Raw genomic sequence first — 21,156 nt, forward strand, 5'->3', positions numbered from 1 at the left:
GAGGGTGGAGGATGGGAAAGGCAGCGGAGCACAACAGACACTAGTATGGCAATATGTAAATCAATGGATGTGTAACTGATGTGATTCTGCAATATGTGTATGGGGTGAAGGTGGGAGTTCATAACCCACTTGAATCAAAGTGTGGAATATGATATGTCAAGAAATTTGTAATGTTTTGAACAACCCACAATAAAAAATTAAAAAAAAAAAAAGAGAATCAACCTAACAAAAGAGGTGAAAAACCTCTGTAATGAAAACCACAGAACACTAAAGAAAGAAATTAAAGAAGACCTTAGAAGATGAAAGATCTCCCTTGTTCTAGGATAGGCAGAATTAATATTGTCAAAATGGCCATACTAACAAACATGTTATACAGACTTAATGAAATTCCTATTAAAATCCCAATGACATTCTTCATAGAACTAGAAAAAGCAATCATGAAATTCATTTGGAAAAGTAAGAGACCCAGAATAGCCAAAGAAATCCTTAGCAAGAAAAGTGAAGCAGGAGTATCACAATCACAGCTGAATTTTTAAACTCTGGGGATGTTGAACATTTCTTTCTCCTCCTCCTCCTCCTCCTCCTTCTTCTTTTTGGTAGGAAATGCTTAGTTTACAGTGTGTCTGTATTGAAGGAAAGCTCATTTTAACTTAGCATCAGGTATCTATTTACAAAAAAAAAAAAAGAGTAGAAATGCATCTATTCTTTATCCTAATTAGTCACTTTTGGTGGTACACATTGGTTCCCATGATGTTGGGAGGCTAATGTTCTAACTCTGACTCTTTTTGAACATAAGACCTCTGTTTGCTCTCTTCATAGTCCTAACAGTTAGGAAGGAGATTATTAAAAAAGCATTAACAACATTCATCTTAAGAATTATGTGAAGCAAAGTAAAATCTTCTAAATTATACCTTTGAGGCTATATAAATCCACTTAAAGAATTTAGTTTTCAGTATTAATGCCAATATTCAACAAATGATCATTTAAAAGTATCATACCATATTAGAAGTTAAACAAAGATAAATTATATCCATTATACCATATTAATTTAGTCAAGAAAGGATATAGCCATATTTTAGAAACACAATTAAGTAATGGTTCAAATAAAATGAATTTGACATCACAGAAAATGACAGAGCAGGGAGTGTTAAGAATTGATCCTAATGCAAAAATAATTATTGAGATGGCAAGAACTATCAGAATAAACATGTTAGAATTCTAGAGTCTAGCAGAACAATTCCCTTTCCAGAGAAGTTTCTGGATAAAGAACGAGACTGGTATTCAGGAAAGTCTCTGTCAGGCCCCTGGTTCACTACAAAAATAATGAAACTGAGACTTTAGTGACCATACCTAACAAGGAAAGTAGAATAGAATTGCAAAAGTAGTTATAAAAAGTCATTAAACAAATGAGATACAGCAATATTGGACCCCAATAATTCAGCAACAATGATTCTTGGGGAAGGAGAGTTAGAATCTGACTTCCAGACTTTCCACATTACAATATTCAAAATGCTGGTGCTCAAATAAGAATCAAAAGCCTTCAAAGTAAAGTAGGGCATATTCACCAAAAACAAAACAAAACAAAACAAAACACAGAAATCATGTCTGAGGAAGTCTAAAAAGTGAATTTTCATACTTACTGGATAACGATTTAACTATTGTTTTAAATTAACTGTCTTAAATATGTTCAGAGGTTTTTTTTAAAAAAAAAAAAAAACCTTGGCAAAGAAGTCAAAGAAATCAGAATGATGTATAAGTAAGAAGAAATGTCAGTAAAGAGAGATTACAAAAAGGAGTCAAGAAGACATTCTGGAATTGAAAAGCATAATGGCTAACATAAAAATTGTCTGAATCATATATGAGTGAAACTCAAAGTATAATTTACCTCGAGGCAAAACACCTCTCCAGCTAAGAATCTGTGAAATCAAACACATTATATGATTCTCACTATTGTTAGTTGGATAAGCATAAGATAGACATTCCCATTCCAAAAGGAAGAGATTGGAAAGGAAAGGTAGGTTCTAAGTAAGCACAGAACTTAGCATGAAAAATTTCATTAGCCTTTAAGGCTTGAGAATGATCCTCAAACCTCCATGGTTCTGCTATGTGGGAGTCCTACCTCCAGAGCTTTGCCTGGTGGGGCTGTACCTTGGGTGCTCTACTACATGGGAGCCTTGTTCCAATGATTTTGTCAGGCAGGGCCGTCCCCCAACCCCATGGCTTCAGTTAGAATCTGTTAATCCCATTAAAACTGGGATGGTGGCCCTGATGATTTCTTAATTGCTTTGGGACTGTTTTTCCCTTGAAGAATAAGTACAAATTTATTCCTGAATAGATTTATCATCTTTCCTATAAAATCTAAGAAATCTGAGAACCTTCCTTGATTCCATCCCATCTCCATTGATTTGGTTCAAGTTGGCAGTGTTCCTGGTAAGGGTGCTGATTAGGTCTGTGGTTCACACTCTTACCAATCTCCTTAACAAACATTGGTGGAACGCATTGTTGATATTCTCTGCAATATGGATAGGCTGAGAAGTTTCTAAATCTTTAAGTTCATTTTGCTTAAATAGTACTTTTTAATTTCTCTCTTCTAATATTTTTACTATAACCCATCAGAAGGAGCCAGGGTTTTTCTTCAATGCTTTATTTGGAAATCTCTTCAGCTAAATATCCAATTTATTTACCAACAAGTTGTACCTTCCACAAAACATCAGAAGACAGACACAATTCAGCCAAATTTTTACCACCTAATAATGAGAATTGCCTTTCTTTCAGTTTCCAATAACATGTTCCCTTTTCCATAATAGACTTTATCAGAATAGTCTTTATCCTTCATGTTTCTACCAATATTCTTATCACGATTATGTGTTTCCTTCAAGACAAAGGCATTCTTTCCAGTTCTTCTCTTTTCTTTCTCAGCCTTCATCAGATCACCCTTCACAGTCCCTTCATGCAATGTCTACTTTTCAAGTACCCTAAAACTCTTCTAGCCTCTACCCATCACCCAGTTCCAAAGCTGCTTCTACATTTTTAGGCATTTATTATGATAACACCCAAATTCTTGGTACCAGGTTTGGTCTTCATCAGTTTGGACTGTATAGCCGATATTATAGACTGAGTTGCCTACACAACAGGCCTTGATTTCTCATAGTTCTGAAAGCTAAAAAGTTTGAGATCAAGGTTCCAGTTAGTTTCATAATGAAGGTCCTCTTCCTCTTTTGCAGATAGTCACCTTTTTGTTATATCTTCACATGGTCAAGAAAGGGACCTCTTATTTTCTTCTCTCCCAATAAGGGTAACAGTCCTATCCTGGGGCTTCCCCCTCATGACTTCATCTAAACTTAATTACTTTACAAAGACTATACCTCCAAATACCATCACATTGGAGATTAGGGATTCAACATTTGGCATAAACAGTCCATAAAAATTACAATAGGGCAAATAGAATCAGCAGGTCTGAGAAACAGAAAGAAAAAATGATGAAGAGAAATGAACAGAGCCTAAAAGACCTATGGGCACTATCAAGTGTGTTAATAAACATGGTAGGAGAAAATAACTATAAAAGCCACATAAAAATAAGAGGAAATAAAAATGATACACCAGGAAAATATAATCAAATGCAAAAGATATGTAGATAACAAATAGCAAAGTCACAGAAGCACATCTTTCATTATTAGTAAATACTTTATTTATTTATTGGTGGTTCTGGGGATCAAACTCAAGACCTTATGCATGATAATATTATTAGTAATACTTCAGATGTAAATGGATTATACCCACCAATTAAAAGACAGAGAATAAAGGATTAAAAAAAAATCAAACTATATGCTGAGTATAACAGACTCACTTGATACTCAAAGAAATAAATATGTTGAAAGTAAAAGAAAAAAATGCTATATGCAAATACCAGCAAAGAGAAATTAGTGTCTATACTGATATCAGACAAAATGAATGTTGTATGAAAACTTTTTATCAGACAAAGAATATTGTATATGGATAAAAATGTCATCTCATCAAGAAGATAAGAAATTATAAAGGAATCAAGCAACAGGGTCCTAAAATATATGAAGCAACCATTGACAAAATTTAAGGGAAAAATAGTTCAGCAAGAGTAGTTGGATACTTTAATACTTCCTTTTAATAATGAATACAACATCTAAACAGAAAATAAACAAGGAAATGTACTTGAACCATACTATAAACCAATTAGCCCTAACAAACATAATATAAAGAATACTCCCGCCCCAGAACTGCAGGATATACATTCTGCTAAAGAATGCCTGAAACATTCTCCAAGATAGACCATGTATTAGTTCACAAAGTAATTCTCATTAAATTTAGTTTGCATATAAAAGGCATTCTTCCAGGCAAGTCTTTTGCTATTTCTGGAAATTGGATAGCTCTAAAAGGGGTAGTATGTTCAGGGTCAGCAAGGTTGGAGGTGCCAAAGAATCAGAAATACAGGGATAAAAAAGGGATGATGAACATGATCAACAATAAGCAATCCAAAAAGGAAAAAAAATTAAAAAATCCATTCACAATAGCCTTACAATGGCCAAAAAAAAAAAGCATACAAAAAAGATGTCCACCATCATTAGTAATTTAAAAAATGCTAATCGACCCATAGTGATCTTCCACTTTACATCTACTATGATGGCTATAATTTTAAAAATAGAAATTAAAAAGTGTTGGTGAGGCTACAAATAGAAGCCCTTATATACTGCTGATAGGAATGTACAATGGTCCAGTCATTGTGGGAAAAAAAAATTGTTGGCTCATTAAAAAGTTAAATTTGGAGTTATCATATGATGTAGGTATTCCAGTCTTAGGCATATACCAAAGAGAAATGAAATTACATATCTAGAGAAACTTATATAAAAATATCAATAGCAGGGTTATTCATAATAGTTAAAAGGCAAAAAGTGATATCCATAGACAGATGAATAGATAAACAAATTGCATTATATATGATAGAATATTATTCAAATGTAAAAAGCAAATGAATAACTGATACTTGTTATGATTTAAGTGAACCTCAAAAACATATTAAGTGAAAGAAGTCACATAAAAGGACATATGTTATATGATTTCTTTTGCATGAATATCCAGAATAAGAAAATCTGCAGAAGGGAGAAGATTGGAGGTTAATCTGGGAATTGAAGGAAAGGGACATGGGAATGATTACTTAATAGGTATAAAGTATTTGGGATTGATGAAAAACATTGAAACTTGAGAGTGTTTGGTAGTTATACAAAATTGGGAATTCATGTCACTGGACTATATATTTTTAAATGGCTAATTGAATTACTATGACTTTTATCTCCATTAAAAAATAAAGATTAAATAAAATTAATCTCAAATCAGCTTTCGGGTTTAGAAAATTATTAGCAGTGTATCCTTTCAGTGAGTGCTATTGTGGGGGGGTGGGAATCACAAAAATGGATTGACTGGTTTCATCTTAAAATCTAGTACTTAATTAATTCTGCCCTGAAATCTAAACACCATTGCCTTTTTCTCCTAGTAAATTGACTTTTCTCTTCTCTGAGATGACTATTTCTCTTGACTCCTCCTCAATATTACTTCATATTTTCTTCCTCTTCAATATTCTACCTCCATCCCTTATGTCAAAGGGATAATTCACTAAAGAATAGTTCACTAGAGAAATGTATAGAACCCTTGCTACAGCAGCTACCTGTTTCCAGTAATGGTTTCTCTGTTTATTCTTTTCTAACAGAAACCCAACTTGCATTTGCTAACAGCCATGTGCTGAAAGGAGCCTGGCCTAGTCCAGCCCTAGGGCTTGAACCATGATTGAACTGATATGCCATGTTTGTCTCATTCCCAAGTATAAGAGATTGTTTTAGGAATGGGCATACAGTAAAGTAGAGACTCCTGAGGCTCAAGAAGGATTTTACCAGATTTTTGAAAAGACATAAAGGGGGAAGCACATGTCTTTTCAACAGGAATGTATCTTCACTGAATAAAATGCTTGAAATTGTTGCAAATCTTACAAATATGACCCAGCTGACATATTGAGAATGGTAGAGCAAAGGATGGATCACATTTGTGTTCTTGGTGACATTGTTGAACCACTGAATTAACTAACTCTGAAACTTCCCTCCTCTAAGTTTATTGTTTTGTGAGATGACAGCTGACCCTATTACATTAATTTAATTGATTTTCTGTTGCTTGAAGAGAAAAGTATCCCTATTGAACAAATGGATAAGATATTCTTTTGATTATCAATGGTCAGTCCTTTCTCTAGGCTTTAAATCCCTTCCATCACCTCTTCCTCCAACAAAATTTTTGCTTCTGTAACTTCTGCACTCCACCATCCAATCCACTTGTTCTATGGTCACTGTTTCTGTCCAGGAATACTGTGATGTGTGGCCACAGAGTTATTACAAGATCAGAGTCAGACAGGAGGAGTTCTCCAGATAAGGTAGACACAAAAATGAGCCAATTGCAACATATCTTGTGGATATTCAGAAAAATGACATCCTTATGTATGTACACATGCGTGTGTGTGTGTGTGTGTGTGTGTATGTGTGTAAAGAGAAAGGATGGATGGATAGATAGATAGATAGATATCCCTATCCCTATGGGATATATATATATATATATATATATATATATATATATAAATATATACACACACACGCACACACACATACACATGGTATATAAATATCAGATATATATATATATATATCCTATATATCTCTCTATAGGATATACATATATATACAGTCCATATCTTTTATATGTATAAAATTGTGTAGGATATTTATATATGTTGTTGTATCTAACAACCTACTTAATATTGTCATTTGAATGCATACCACACTCTCAGAATTAATATGTTCCAGATGAACTCCTCATAACTTATTCCTTTCCCAGATTTCCTTTTCTCAAATGGCACTACCTATCCAAATGTTTAAGCCACAGTGATACTTAAGACTTTTCTTTCCATGATCATTCAGAGTACAATTATGAAAACCACCCCATTATGTAATGTGTTTTTCCATAGTCACTTGTCTCCTCTCATTATCTGTCCTGTTAGATTTTTCTTCTCTACAACCTACACACATATATATGCAGCAAGTAATACTGCCGCATATATATGTATGTAGAATAAATTTCAAGTGTCACTTAAAAACACACACACACACACACACAGAGAAATAGTCTTGTCAAACCATGCAGAGCTCATCCTACAGAAAAAAGAAGAATTTACTTCAAAAAAGAAAGGTTTCCCTTGTGCTAAATGCTTTGCAAGCTTATTTGAACTAGTACTACAAATTATAAAACTCCCGGCAATAAATAACAGAGGCAAACATTTTTAAAATTACTTATGTTACCTGCAGAATGGACAGGAACCTCTAGGTCTGAAGGTGCAGTTAGCTCACAAAACTTGTTTGGTTTCATTTCAATTTAACAGTTAAAACAAACAACAAATTCCTCATCCTACCCCTATCCTAGACAAAACAGACTTTGATGTTTATTAATATTTCTACTTTTAACAGTTTATTTCCATCCACTCTGTGTTCATGTACATCTTAAAATAGACCTCCAAAGGCCCATAACTGAGAAACATCCTTACCCTGAAATAGGCTGCTACAGCTCCTATAAAAGACTACCACACACTGGGTGGTGTAAACGACAAGAATCCATGTCTCATAGGTTTGGAGGCTACAAATGAGGTCAAGGTGTCAGCAGCTCTGGTTCCTCCTGAGGGTTGTGAGGAAAGTGTATTCAGGGATGTTCCTCTAGCTTCCGGTGGTTTGTGCTGGTTTTTGGCATTCCTTGGCTTGTTAAGGCAGCCCTTGGTCTCTGCCTTCATCTTCACATGGGGTTCTCTCTGTGTCCAAATTCCCACTCTTTATAAGGCAACAGTTATCTTGGATTAGGAGCCCACTCTACTCTGGTATGGCCTCATCTTAACTAATAAAATGACCCTATTTCCAAAGTCATGTTCTCAGCTACTAGAAGTTAGAACATCAACACATAAATTCTACCAGGATACAAGTCAACTCATAACACCTCCAAATTATTTGGGGGGCAAACCCTGAATTATAAAGGAACTTTAAGCTCTGAGTGAAAATAGAAATATTTACCCAAAGGTCAATCAATAACTGAAATATGAAATAAGAGGTCAAGGCAAATTCCTAAGATTCCTTTAATCTCCAAAAAAAGTTCCCTCAGCCTTATGAATAGATAGGAGTACTGAGACGTGGGAAAAGGTGAAGCAATTAATCACTGACTTGGAGGGAAAGGTCAATGCTGGGATATAAAAGTCAAAAAGCAATCATGTCAGGTTTTGAAAAATTAAAGTCAGCTTGATATTGTATGTAAAGTAATTAAAAAGAAGCAGAACTACTGTTGCCATGTACAATGGGAATTGCTCTCAATATGGAAATTTGAGTGTGCAAGAAATACCACATTTAACATTTTCTGTAAATCCTATTTACTTCAACTCAAAGCCTCCATCACTAGGCAATCATTCTTGAGGATACCCCATCCACATGTCATTCATCCATCTGGAAGACTTGTATATCCTCAGGGCCCTGGGGGAGGCTCTTGGTTCCTACCTGTTCATCCCTCAGAAACCCATTTTCCCCAGGCATAGATCCTGCAGGTGTGCTCACTGTGTGGTTTCACTGCTAGGGCCTAGGACCCATTCCTAGAATGTAGCCAGTCTCTCTGGGCTTGGAGAGCAATTTCATGGGACAGGGCACCAGGCTTCCCCTGCTGGTGAGATTCACAGAGTTGGCACCTCACTTTTCAGCCTGGGAGAAATGCTTTCAGTTGTCTATGAGTTTCTCTCATTCATCTTCCCTTTTCTGCAAAGCCCTTTAAACCTATTTGATGGGTTTAGGTTTTGGACAACAAAAATTAGGAAACTTCTGAAAAACAATCCCCTGAAATTAGAAAACACAGAGTCCCCTGCAACCTTCTAATGAGGAAGGCAACTATTTTCAGATGGATTGTTTTGGGGGGTGGGTTCAGGGGATCGCACTCAGGGACACTCAACCACTGAGCCACATCCCCAGCCTCTTTTGCATTTTATTTAGAGACAACAGGCTCTCACTGAGTGGCTTAGCACCTCACTTTTGCTGAGGCTGGTTTTGAACTCTTGATCCTCCTACTTCAGTCTCCCAAGCCTCTGCAAATGGATTTTAACAGGTAGTAGTTGTTCCCATCAGAACAGGATTAAAATTCCATGTATTGGTTCTTTAGAGTGTGTTCATGGCAGTGGGGTTCCAAAGAAAACACAGAACATTCAAGATAAGCATGGAGGAATCAAATATGAAAAGGTGGGTGGGGAGGACCCCCACACTCCAAAGCTCAGGATGGTGAAGCCCATTGTGTTTCCAAGGGAAGCCATTCGGAGGAACTTTTTAAGGGTAGCCAAAGAGGTGAAATTTTAAAGTCTGTGCTTAAAATATATATATATATATCAAAAGCACAAACACAGATAGTGAGGGATCTTGAAGCAAGAAGCAGACATCCCAACTTGGGTGAAGCAGGACAAGGACAGCATGGAATCCACAGAAGTCCCAGGATCTGAAGTCAAAAGTCCAGACTAGATCCTTATTCTCCATTGGTCAGACAAGTAAGTTTTTTTTTTGTTGTTGTCATTATTATTAACCAAGTTTTTAGAAAAGAAGAAATAAAGACTGGTTTTATAAATTACTGCAAATCCTCTCTGGAGTTTTTATCAAGTGCATCCGCATATTGCACTCTGAGTAATCAGGTGTTTTCAACAAATGCCTCTCTAGTGTTCACCAGGTTAAGGAACACTCCCCAGAGGTATTTTTCCTTGACTAAGTAGATAGAAACCAGTCCACTGAAACCAAGACTGGCAGCCATAGCAGGCACAGCCAGAGGTCAGCCTCTGTCTTCACTTCCCTTTTGCATTTCTGAGAGAGGCATAATTCTGCCCAATGTGCTGTGAATTTAGAATATCATGCTAAGTGAAGTAAGCCAAACTGAGAAACTCAAAGGGTAAATGTTTTCTCTCATACCAGGAAGCTAGAATAAAATAGAGGAAAGGAGGAGGGAAGGAGAGGATAACATAAAGAACCCATCAAATGTAAATTAAAAGGCCAGTGAAAGGAAGTCAAATAGAGTAGAGGAAGGAGAATGGGAGAGGGGAGGGGGCTGAGATGGTAGAGGGGGAAGGAAAAGGGGATCATGAACTGAAATCGATTTCCATGAGTGATTGAGTTTGTTAAGATGGACCCAACTACTATGCATCACTATAAAGCTCTATCAAAAAATAAATAAAAATAAAAATGTCCCTTCAAAAAAAAAAAAAAACAATACCATCAGGATTGGGAAAAGTAGGGCATATGTGAGTGGGCTGGGGTTGTGAAATGGGCTTAAGAAGATAAAGACAGGATGTAGGGAGGAAAGTTCAATGACAAGGAAGGACAAAACAGCCTCTGGCAACAGGTACTAGGGGGAGGAGACCAGGATGACAGGAGAGTCTGTCAGTTCAGTGTGGGCAATTCTCTTTCATGTGGATATGAATTAGGAACATTGTCATCTTATTGATTATCTCTCACTCACTGAGGGATGTTTTCTGCTCAATGATATAGTGACCAACTGTCCAGGTATCCCAGCAACTGTGGGGGTTCTTCTCCTTAAGGGTCCTGTTTAGCACTCATTATTTGGTTTTATTAACCAAACATTTTAAATTACTGCTCATTTTATGTGATGGTGATTTCCGTCATGATTCATGTTTCCAAAGAGCTTTGTCCTTAAATCACGTGTACAGTCACTGGATCAACAGCTTGTAGACTTTTCATCCTCAGGACATCTTTATATTCTTAATTATTGAGGACTTAAAGAGTTTTCATTTATGTTGACTATATCTAGTGTCATTTACTATTTTAGAAATCAAAACTTAGAAATTTAAAAAGTACTTCTATTAATCCACTTAAAAACAATAAACTCATATATGTTAACATAAAAGCACATTTTAATTAAAAAACACTCCCTTTTAAAACAAAACAAAAAGAAAATTAGAAGAGTGCTCTTGATTTATATTTTGCAAATTGCATCATCTGGCTCAATAGAGGGGAGCTGGATTCTCATATCTGCTTCTGTATTCCAAGTGTCATATAGAATCTGAAAAGCATCAGTCTGTTCATGAGATTAGAAAGAGATTTCAAAGTGTCAGTAACCACTCTACTGTCATGTATATCTAAAAATAACAAATAATGAAAAAATGCCAATAACTTGTGGATATTACTGTTTAGAGTTTTAACTTTAAAGCTCACAGCCTCCAGAGGTCCCAAGATCCTGTTTCGCAAACCTTTGTTTGTCACTAAGCATCCTGGAGAGAAATGCATTTGTCTAACTCCAAATTTAAACATTAAACTGTTTCTGGGGCTAATAAATGAGTTCTTATTCACAAAACACAGGGTCATCCAAATTTTTCTCCCTGAAGTTCCCAGGACTGAAAAACGGCTAGAAGAAAAACCTATTTGAAAAATGGGTTTAAGGATCTGTGGAGAGCAGACTGTGTGCTGGAGAGTTACTCCATGAACCGCAGTTTTCAGGCTGTGCCTAAACCTGAGTTACTTCATTTTGTAAAGCAGGCGTTTGCCATGAGCTATTTCATTTAAGTGCTGAGGTGGAATGATTCCACACCTTGTTTGTACAAATAAACAACTACCATCTGCCTGGTGCAACCTTAAGGAATAAACTGATACATTAATTGTGCTCATAAGAAAAACCACCCAAGAACTTATCAGATTAATCAGAATCACATGGATGCATAGGTGTATCAAACTCATATGGGAAAAACCAGCCCTGTGAGCTTATTGAACACATCAACCACCCAATGATGAAATTCCCTCCCTGGAGGCTCACAAGAGGAGGAGCACTTTGAGACTGGACAAGGTAGCACCCTGACCCCAACACCAAGTCACTTATCAGAAGCCTTGCCCAGGAAGATTGCCAGAGAGATGAACCTCCAAATCTCTATTCTTGGCTTTAGCAGAGTGCCGTTTCTCCTGCCCATGATCACCATGCAAGTCAATCCAACATGACATTTCATGCTGACACTCCAAACTGATACCCTGAAACTGCCACCATCAGGACCTTGGCCTAGAACAAGCTTCTGAGCTTTGAGGGCTCTGCCCCTCAGTGAGTTCTTTGGCTGCTTCCTAATCTTATCACCTACAGTGACTCTTTGCATTCATCCCTGCCTTCTGCCTTTGCTCTCAGTTCAGCCTCCTGAACCCCTGTGGCTGCCTTAACCCTTTCCTAGCCTTTCTGTAATCTGCATATACATGTAAACATGTTTGTGTAAAGTGTGATGAGTGTTACAAATATTAGAAATTAAGATTAGAATAAAAGAACCTATGATTGCCTGGCTTATGAATACCAGATGACCCAAAAGTATTCAGTGAATGGCCACTGAAGAAAGTGATGTAGTCTATGAATTTATTGTTATTCAATAAATTCTAACATTGTGGAAAGATACAAATGTTTGGTCTATGTTAATGATACAGCACTCTCACAACAGGATCTGAGTAATAGCCCCGGACTACAGGATTCAGAAGACCTAAATAAAGAAATCCAAATGATAAAACTTGCATGGAGACTCCATAACTAAGTGGTAGATTGAGCCTACATGGAGTCTCCCTTAGGAAATTAATCATCTTTAAAATCCAATGACTTAAATATTAGATAGTTGGGATGATCATAGATCACGTAGTCCCCTGAAACTTAGGATCAATCTCGAATTCTACTTTTCCCTCAGCCCTTACACTTAATCACCAAATCCAACTCTTAAGTATTTCTTATCTCTTCTTCTAACATTGATTTAGGCCCTTCCCATTTCTGAACCAGATTTTTGCAAAAGCCCACACATTTAAATGCCTGGCTTTGATCTCTCAAACATGTTCTTCTCAGTATCCTCAGAGTTTTCTCTCTTGCACACAAATCTGTATAAGCTGGTTTCCTTCAAACCTTCCCATAGCTCCTCATTGCCAACAGGTGGACTCCAAGTGTGACAATGGAAAGGACATGGGTTTTGACATCAGAGAGAAGTGGATGAACTCTAATTTGATTTGGGACCTCAGGGGTATTGGTATCTGAGTTTCCTCCATGAGGTGTATGGTATACTAGGAGATGCACACAATTTTAATTGGTGGAGAATGGGAAGTGGAAGAAAGTTCATGAGGGCACCTAGGAAGGACATCTAAGCCTAATTGAAGGAGGAATAAAAGCATTTGGGGGACAGTGTTATCTAATTGAAGATCTGAAAAGGAGGAGTTTCTTGGGTTTTTTTGTTTTTTGTTTTTTTTTAAATAACGAGAACGTGGGTGAGAGGAGATGGTAGGAGCAGAGCAGAGACATTCTGGGCAGAAGCAGAGGGGAAAATATACTACTTAAAATTCGACTCCAAGGAACAATGCCTTTGTTTATTTCTTAATAAAAGTAGCATAATCAAGGACTGAAAGTGTGTGAGACAGGGTGTGGTGTGACACAGAGCTAGAGAAATAAACAGGTGGTCAGTAAAAATGGCATTATAAGATCTGTTAAGGATTGCGGGTTTGACCTTGACAGTAAATGGGGGATAAGTTAGGATTTTTAGCTGTGAAGAAACATGTAGTATGTACTATAAAATCTTCACCCTGGCTTAACTGCTGAGAAGTCCTAATGAGGGTCAAGTGAGAAGTAGCTGCTGGAAATGGTGGCCTGGATAAGGGTGATGATGAAGACAGAAAAGAAAACAAATAAAAAGTCAATGATTTGAGAACTTTCTGGGAGGCATCCTTCATTGTAGTACTCAGCAACTGGTTGGATGTGGGGAAAGGAAGGGCAAAGAATCAAAGCAGCATGGGTTTCTGATTTTAGCCCGTAAAGTAACTCATGATCTCTTACTGATCTAGGGGATATGAGAGAAGAAAGAGGTTTGGGGCAGGAAGTTGGCGAGTTGAATTCTGGAGGACAGCTTGAGTTGACTGGAAGAACCAAGGTGGGACTGCTCAGGGGGCAGTTATATCATCAGGTCCAGGGGCAGCAGGAAGACCTGGACTAACAAGGAAGACTTGGTCATCCTCAGCAGATTGTGTGCTCTAAAGCCAGGGTGCAGAAAAGGAGCAGACAAGAGGACTGCAAGCCCACAGGGGAACTTTCATCATTTGCAAAATGGCAAACACAGTTTTCCAGAACTGGAGAATTACATGAGTTAAATACAGGGGAGTAGCAGAATACCTCGCTCAAAATACAGGTTCAATAAATATTTACAGAAAGAATAAATGAATAATTGAATACGAGCATGTACCTAACTGCTGTTGTTTGAATACGGTTTGTTTGTGTGCTGGAAGTTTGATCCCCAGTGTCACGGTGTTGAGATGGGAAAACTTTGAGGGGTGGAGCCTAGCAGAATGTACTTAGGACTCTCCTCATACCTCTCTCACGAATGGAGTAATATTGCATTGCAGGAGTGGGTCAGGTTGTGTAGGAGTGGTAGTTCTCTTTGAAATGGCTTGCTCTAAATTAGTTGAGAACCTTCCCAGAATACCTGTTCTGCACATGCCACTTGTTACTCTCCTATACACTCTTGCCTTTGTGGTCCCACCTACCATGAGGCTCTCACCATGGTCAAGCAGATGCTCTTAAACCTCCTAAACTGTGAGCTAAAGAAACTACTTTTTTAAAAAAATAAATTTTTAGATGTAGATGGACACAATACCTTTATTGTTTTTTTTTTTTTTTTTTTTTTAATGTGGTGCTGAGGATCAAACCCAGTGCCTCACACATGCCAGGCAAGCACTTTACCACTGAGCCACAACCCCAGCCCCAAGAAACCACTTTTCTTTATGAAGTACTTACCCTCAAGTATTTTGTTACAGCAACACAAAATGGGCAAAGATACCAACTTTCTACTTTACTTTTAAACACTATGAAAAGTCAAAGTGAGTTCACCATCTCAGAGAAAACCTTATGAAGAAAATGCATACAAAGACAACTGCTTATTTCAGCAGAGCCATGACTCTTAGGGGACAAGGCCTTTTGATTTTTCTTATATTGGAAAATCACATTAATTAGCACCGGGTCAGCTATTTAAACTGACCTCTGTTTGATCTTGACATTTACAAGCAAAAGGAAGCCTTTAGTTATGTAACAGGCCAGCAGTCCACACATCCAGCCTGTGACAACAGTAACAACAGAAGCTGATTTGTCACTGTGCCTAACTCTGAATCAACACATCATTTCAGCAGCTTGTATTTTTTCCCTTTCATTCTCCAATTTATGCCCAACAACCCAGTAATGGGGGTGGGGGTGGGGGGGCGGAATTGACATCTGCTAAGATAGGAAGTTGTTGGTTTTTTAATTAAAGAGGGAACTCCTGCTTTAAAATCAATTGGAACTCTAACAAAATTCTTTAATGAAGTTCCTGATAACTAAGTTTCATGGTGACAAGGAAATCCATTCCAGGTCAAACAGTATGCTTGTGATTTTATGGCATTAAAGTAGAGTTCAAACTAGATGAGAAAACAAAAACTCATTCACAAAACCTCATGATTTCAGATTGGCATATCAAGCATAATTTTGGAGTGTCTGCAGAAATGAATACTCCTACCAAGGGCACATTACTTACTTCAAACAAACTGACATCAAGGGAGCCACTGTTGTGTTTGAACAATAAAGAGGAACCAGAACATTTTTTGGGCAATCTCAGAATGCATCTAATCATTTTTTTTTTTTTGCCACTCAGTACACATTTCTCCTATTCTTAAAATTAAAGAAAAAATGTCCTCAAAGGAAAATATTGAGACTTTATCTCCATTATTTGAAATGATTAATAATTTCTTGGTTACCAGAATCAAACAATATATAGTTTTTTGGTTTTTTGTTTGTTTGTTTTTTGGGGCTTGGAGGAGCCTTTTGTTTGTTTCTGGTTCAAGCATTATAACTTTATTTTATTTATAACTCCCAGGAGAAAGTAAGCTGTCAGAAACCTCCCTTTTCTGTAACTGTGATCTATTTCCTTCCACCCCCACCAGCTGCTACTTGGGCTTTATTTCTTTGCTTATAGCATTCTCTTGTTACATTAGGGCCAAAGCAATTCTAAGGAGAAAAGCCTCAACTTCTTTAAAAACCTCATATTGAAGACAAAACCTTGTCCCAAGAACCTGGAGCTAACTTGGGGCAATAGCTTGGCCTTGGCTTTCCTTGCTTAATTTGAAAAACCATAGGAATAACACACACACACACACACACACACACACACACACCTCCAATCACCATTTTCTAAAAGCCGAACTTAATGGTTATTCTCCATAACTAGACTTCTCAGTGGAATTTAAGATTCAGCATTGTCCCCAATTAATTCTTGTTAAAGGAATGAGCACTATCCAAAATAAACCAACAAAACTAACAAAAACCCCTAGCTAAATGTGGCTTGGTCTTGACTATGAACAGCCACTGGCCCCCCAAACTGCGTTCATGCAATAAGCCAGAATGAGTGTGTAGGGGAGCTGCATGTGGGGGAGCCAGTCAAAATACACACACACACACACACACACACACACACACATATATATATAATATACACACATACATTCATATATATATATAGACACAATAACTGTATATGTGTGTGTGTGTGTGTGTGTATCATACTTCCTACATCTTTTCTATATTAAAAGGGCATCCAGTTTCTAATGGATATTTACAGGGCATTGTCATTGTTTCAGGGATTGGAGAACTGAGAAACCAAATGAAGAAGACCTCATTTCATTTGCCTCAGTTTGAGATGCTAAAACAAATACATCCCATATTTTTCTCTTTTGTATGTAGTGTCCAAGCCTCTTCTTAGGCACCAACCTGATGACTGAGGCTACCAATCAACAGTACCTGCCAACATCACAGTAAGACCAGTGGAATGGAATTAAGAGTTCAGGGATAAATCAATGCATCTACGACAAACTTATTTATTTATTTATTCATTCATTCATTCATTCATTCATTCTGTCAACAATATCAGGATCATGAAAGAATTCTTTCATCAGCAAGTGATTCTGAGAAAACTGGATATCTACATCCAAAACATCAAGTTTACCAGGACAAAGCACTATGTACAATAGCATAGACCAAGCACTATGTACAATAGCATGGTCACAGGGTGGGATAAGAAAGGCAACCCTCTCTTATATAAGGATAAGGGATTCTTATTTACAAATAAAAGGGTTCAGTAGTATATAAGAATCAAGGTTTCCAGAAAACCCTTTGAAAAGGGCTGCAGTTGCCCCTCTGGGTCTTTCTTGCCTTACCTCTTCTTCCCCATGCTGCCTGAAATGTAAATAAGAAGCCTATAGCTGCAGAGCCATCTGGGACCTTGAGGATGGATGGAAGCCCTGTTTGTGAACGCAAAAGAAGCAGAGCCCTGGCCTTCGAGGGTTGAGAAACCACCACTCCTATTCTGTTAGTTTTGTTGGTTTATTTTGAATAGTGCTCATTCCTTTAACAATCTGTGTCCAGACTGATTTTATAAGAATGGAAATTCAACACCTACCTCTTTAGGTCAATTTTATTTGAGTTGTCTGTTTTATGAACTCAAACCTAATGCTCACTTATTATATCACTCCTTTGAACTATGGAGCACAAAACAAAGGTGACAAGGATCCTCTGCCCAAAGCGTTAGCTCTGGTGCTTAAATTAAATGGGATCTTGTTAGAAATACAAATTCTTCATCTCTACCCCAGATCCTCTGTATCAGGAAACCTGGTAATGTGTGTGTGGGGGGGGAACTGGGGGTGTGGGGGTACACAAACTGCCTAACAAGGCCTCCACATTCCAGTCTGGAAACCAAGGGAAATTCTTCCTGTCCAGTGTTACAGTGTAGGAAACTTTTTGCGTCTCTAAGGCCTATGACCACATACTCTTAATAATTGGGGTTTTGAATTTTAAAAATACTTGGGTACCTATATCAGGTTCACCATACTAACTATATGACCTAATAGAACCTTCCATAGGGTTATTGTGTGGATCAAATGAAACACAGTGCCTGGAACACTGTAGATGCTTAATAAATATTAATTCCTCCCCTCACTATCCACCATTTCTAATGTGTTATAGGGCTCCATTCCTAGGGATGCATTCCTGTATGATGTGAGTTAGGCACTCCCCTCACTCCATTCTCTGCTTGGTCTCCATTATTTCGTCTGTTGTTATTTAAGACAGGGAGAACCTTAGGCAGGAAAAGAGAAAGGGGAAGTAATTTTCTTTGCATATCACCTAACTGGTCATATAAGCCACTGAGCGAAGACATAGGAATACCCTGTCACTAGTTTTATTTGGGGGTTTAGCTTTGACTAGCTCAGATTATAAATCTTAATTCCAAATTGTTCTGATCTCATATTTTTTTTTTATTTTGACAATAATGACATGACTGCAGAGAAATAAAGAATAATTAACTAGAGTAAAGCCCAACAAAGTTGTTCAATGTGTGATTGCACCAGAGGAAATGGTGCAATATCCTTATTTTTTCATATTTCTGTATATTTGTTTTTCTTTTTCATAGTGAGCTATTATGTTTTGGATGTAAGGTGTCCCCCAAAAGCTCACGTGTGCGACAATGCAAGAAGGTTCATAGAAGAAATGATTGGGTTGTGAGAGCCTAAATCCAACCAATGAATTAATCCCCTGATAGGAATTAACTGAGCAGTAACTGAAGGCTGGCAGGGTGTGGATGGAAGATGTGGATATTGAGGGCTTGGCTTTGGGGGTATATATTTGTATCTGGTAAATGGAGACCTCTCTCTCTGCTTTCTGATTATCATATGAGCTGCTTCCTTCTGCCACGCCACTCTTTCACCATGATGTCCTTACCTCGGGCCCCGAGGAATGAATGGAGCCTGCTGTCTATGGATTGAGACCTCTAAAACCATGAACACTTAAATAAACTTTTCATCCTCTACAATTTGTTCTGGTCGGATCTTTTAGTCACAGCAGTGAAAACTCACTAAAACATGAGCCAAGAGAGACCTTGCAAACTGAGGCCCAGGACTGATTGATGCTTAATGTGGACAACACCCAGGTGTCTCTACCTTCTATTCTGAGTTAATTCTAATTCTTCTCTAAGAGGCAAAGCCAGGAGGTAGAGATTGGCCATTAATGAAATTTACTCTTTCCTCAAAGGCAAGATCCACTGGCTGATAATACTGAGAGCTACCACTCCTTTGTTCCCACATAAACCTTTGTTCTTGTTATTTATTCTGCTCTTCAAAATCCCTTCCAGCCCACCAAGCCAGCCCATCTGCCCAGCACTCAGTCTCATGACTAACAGTGAAAGGCAGCTAGCAGTCCCAACATCCTTATAACAAATCTTAAATACATGACACTTAAAAGAGCCTTAACATATCAATTGGTGAAATTATTCCTTCAAACACACACACACACACACACACACACACACACACACACGGTAATCTTTGTCTTTAATGATAAAGATAATCTCTCTTTGTGCAATTGCTTAGTCGCACAGCCTAGTAGGAACACAGTGGCACCCAGTGGACAAATGTTTGATTGAGACAGATGTCCATTCTGTTCCATTCTGAAATATTCTGAAGAACATCCTTGAGAAAGGTCAGTTGCACCCCTGTCCCTGTCCCTATCCTTCTCTCACCTAATTAAAAAAAATAAGTTTTAAAATCGGGCACATGGGGGCTGCTATTAGTTTTTATCTTTTCAAGGATAAGACAAGTCTAAAACACTGGAGATAGAAAAAAATTCTCAGGATTAAATCCTTGGAGAACAGTGTCTGATTTAATTGCCCTCTTTTGAAATAGCCAAATGTAATAAAATGTTCAACTTAATTTAAAATGTAATATTGAAAATGCTGTAATGTACTGTTACACATCATACTCTCCTTTTTCTCAAACCATTGCCAAATTTCAATTAAATTTACTTGGCTATGCAAATCTGACAACTTCAAGAACCATGCTTTAGGACATTAACATACATGGACCCTACAACTTAATGCTATTGTACAGTTCATCTTGGAGTCATAAAAGCAGCTCATGTTACTCTCCATCTCCTCCAATCATTCTGTTGTCTGTGAGCTACTTGGATAGAGAAGCTTTGGCTTTTGTCTTTCTTCCTCAAACACCTAACCAACTCCTCACTTATGGTAGAAACAAAGAAGCTGAGTGAAATCCAGTTTTATATATTTAATCTTCTAAACACTGAAAAAATGAATATATCTAATTATTTGGTGTTACATAAAGAGATCATCCAGTGAAGAATCTTAAATATTAGGGGCTATTTTTAGTTAATAAAAATATTTTTAAAGAACAAAGTACAAGTGTTCTTTTATAAGTAAATTGAGTTTTACTTATTTAAATGACAAATCAAATATAAAATCAACATATATCTTAGGGCAGGAATAATCTCTTTTAGTAAGCTAAAATTCTTCCTGATTTGCAGGCTCTGAAATTCTTAGGTTTTTTTTGGGGGGGGAGGGGGAGTGCTTTGAAATGGTACCTCATATTCATCATTATGTTCTTTATAATTCATAATTTTGCCACAATTTGAGGTTTGCTTTTATTTGTTTTACAGGAAACTCCAAATCCCCTGGTGAGCCACTTGCACCACTTGCATTGAATCAGTAAATATTAAACACAAGCCAAAGTAAGGGATATAACTTTTTTGTAAGTTGGAAAAAAAATGGAGACAATTTGTGTATTGACACATAATTACTATATTACATATTAATCATACATTTTTTCTCATAAGTGCCTCTTTCCCAAAATTTCTGGAAAAACGTTTTTATGAAATTCTGATACAGTGAGATTTTAGTGTACAAATATAATACCTTTGTTTCTTAAAAAAACTCATAAAACTTTTTTTTTCAAATTTCTAAAATAGTCTCAAATGTATCAATTCATGAGAAATTAATATGTATTTCTAACGTTTCAAGGTCTCTTCTGTATTTGATCTTCCACTGACTGGAACTGAGAGTGAGGAGTGACCCAGCTTCAGGGAGATTTTCTCCCAGGGGCCAAGACCCTACTGTGGGGAAAAGCCATCAACAACAGTAGTACATGTTGCTCTGTACTGCTTGCAAAGTGTAATCTTATTGGGAAACAGTCCGGTCCCTGGTAGGAGCTCTTTTGATACTAAATC

The 21,156-nt window shown here is 37.2% G+C and overlaps 1 protein-coding gene across 1 annotated transcript in view; it reads right to left on the reverse strand.

Annotated features, from left to right (window-relative positions):
- The window catches only part of Ccdc192 (coiled-coil domain containing 192), a 54,297-nt gene that overhangs the window by 10,313 nt on the left and 22,828 nt on the right, over positions 1–21,156 (reverse strand). The window lies entirely within an intron of this gene.

The sequence above is a fragment of the Marmota marmota genome, unplaced genomic scaffold, assembly GCF_001458135.2.
Source record: "Marmota marmota marmota unplaced genomic scaffold, marMar, whole genome shotgun sequence".
Lineage (NCBI taxonomy): Eukaryota > Metazoa > Chordata > Mammalia > Rodentia > Sciuridae > Marmota > Marmota marmota.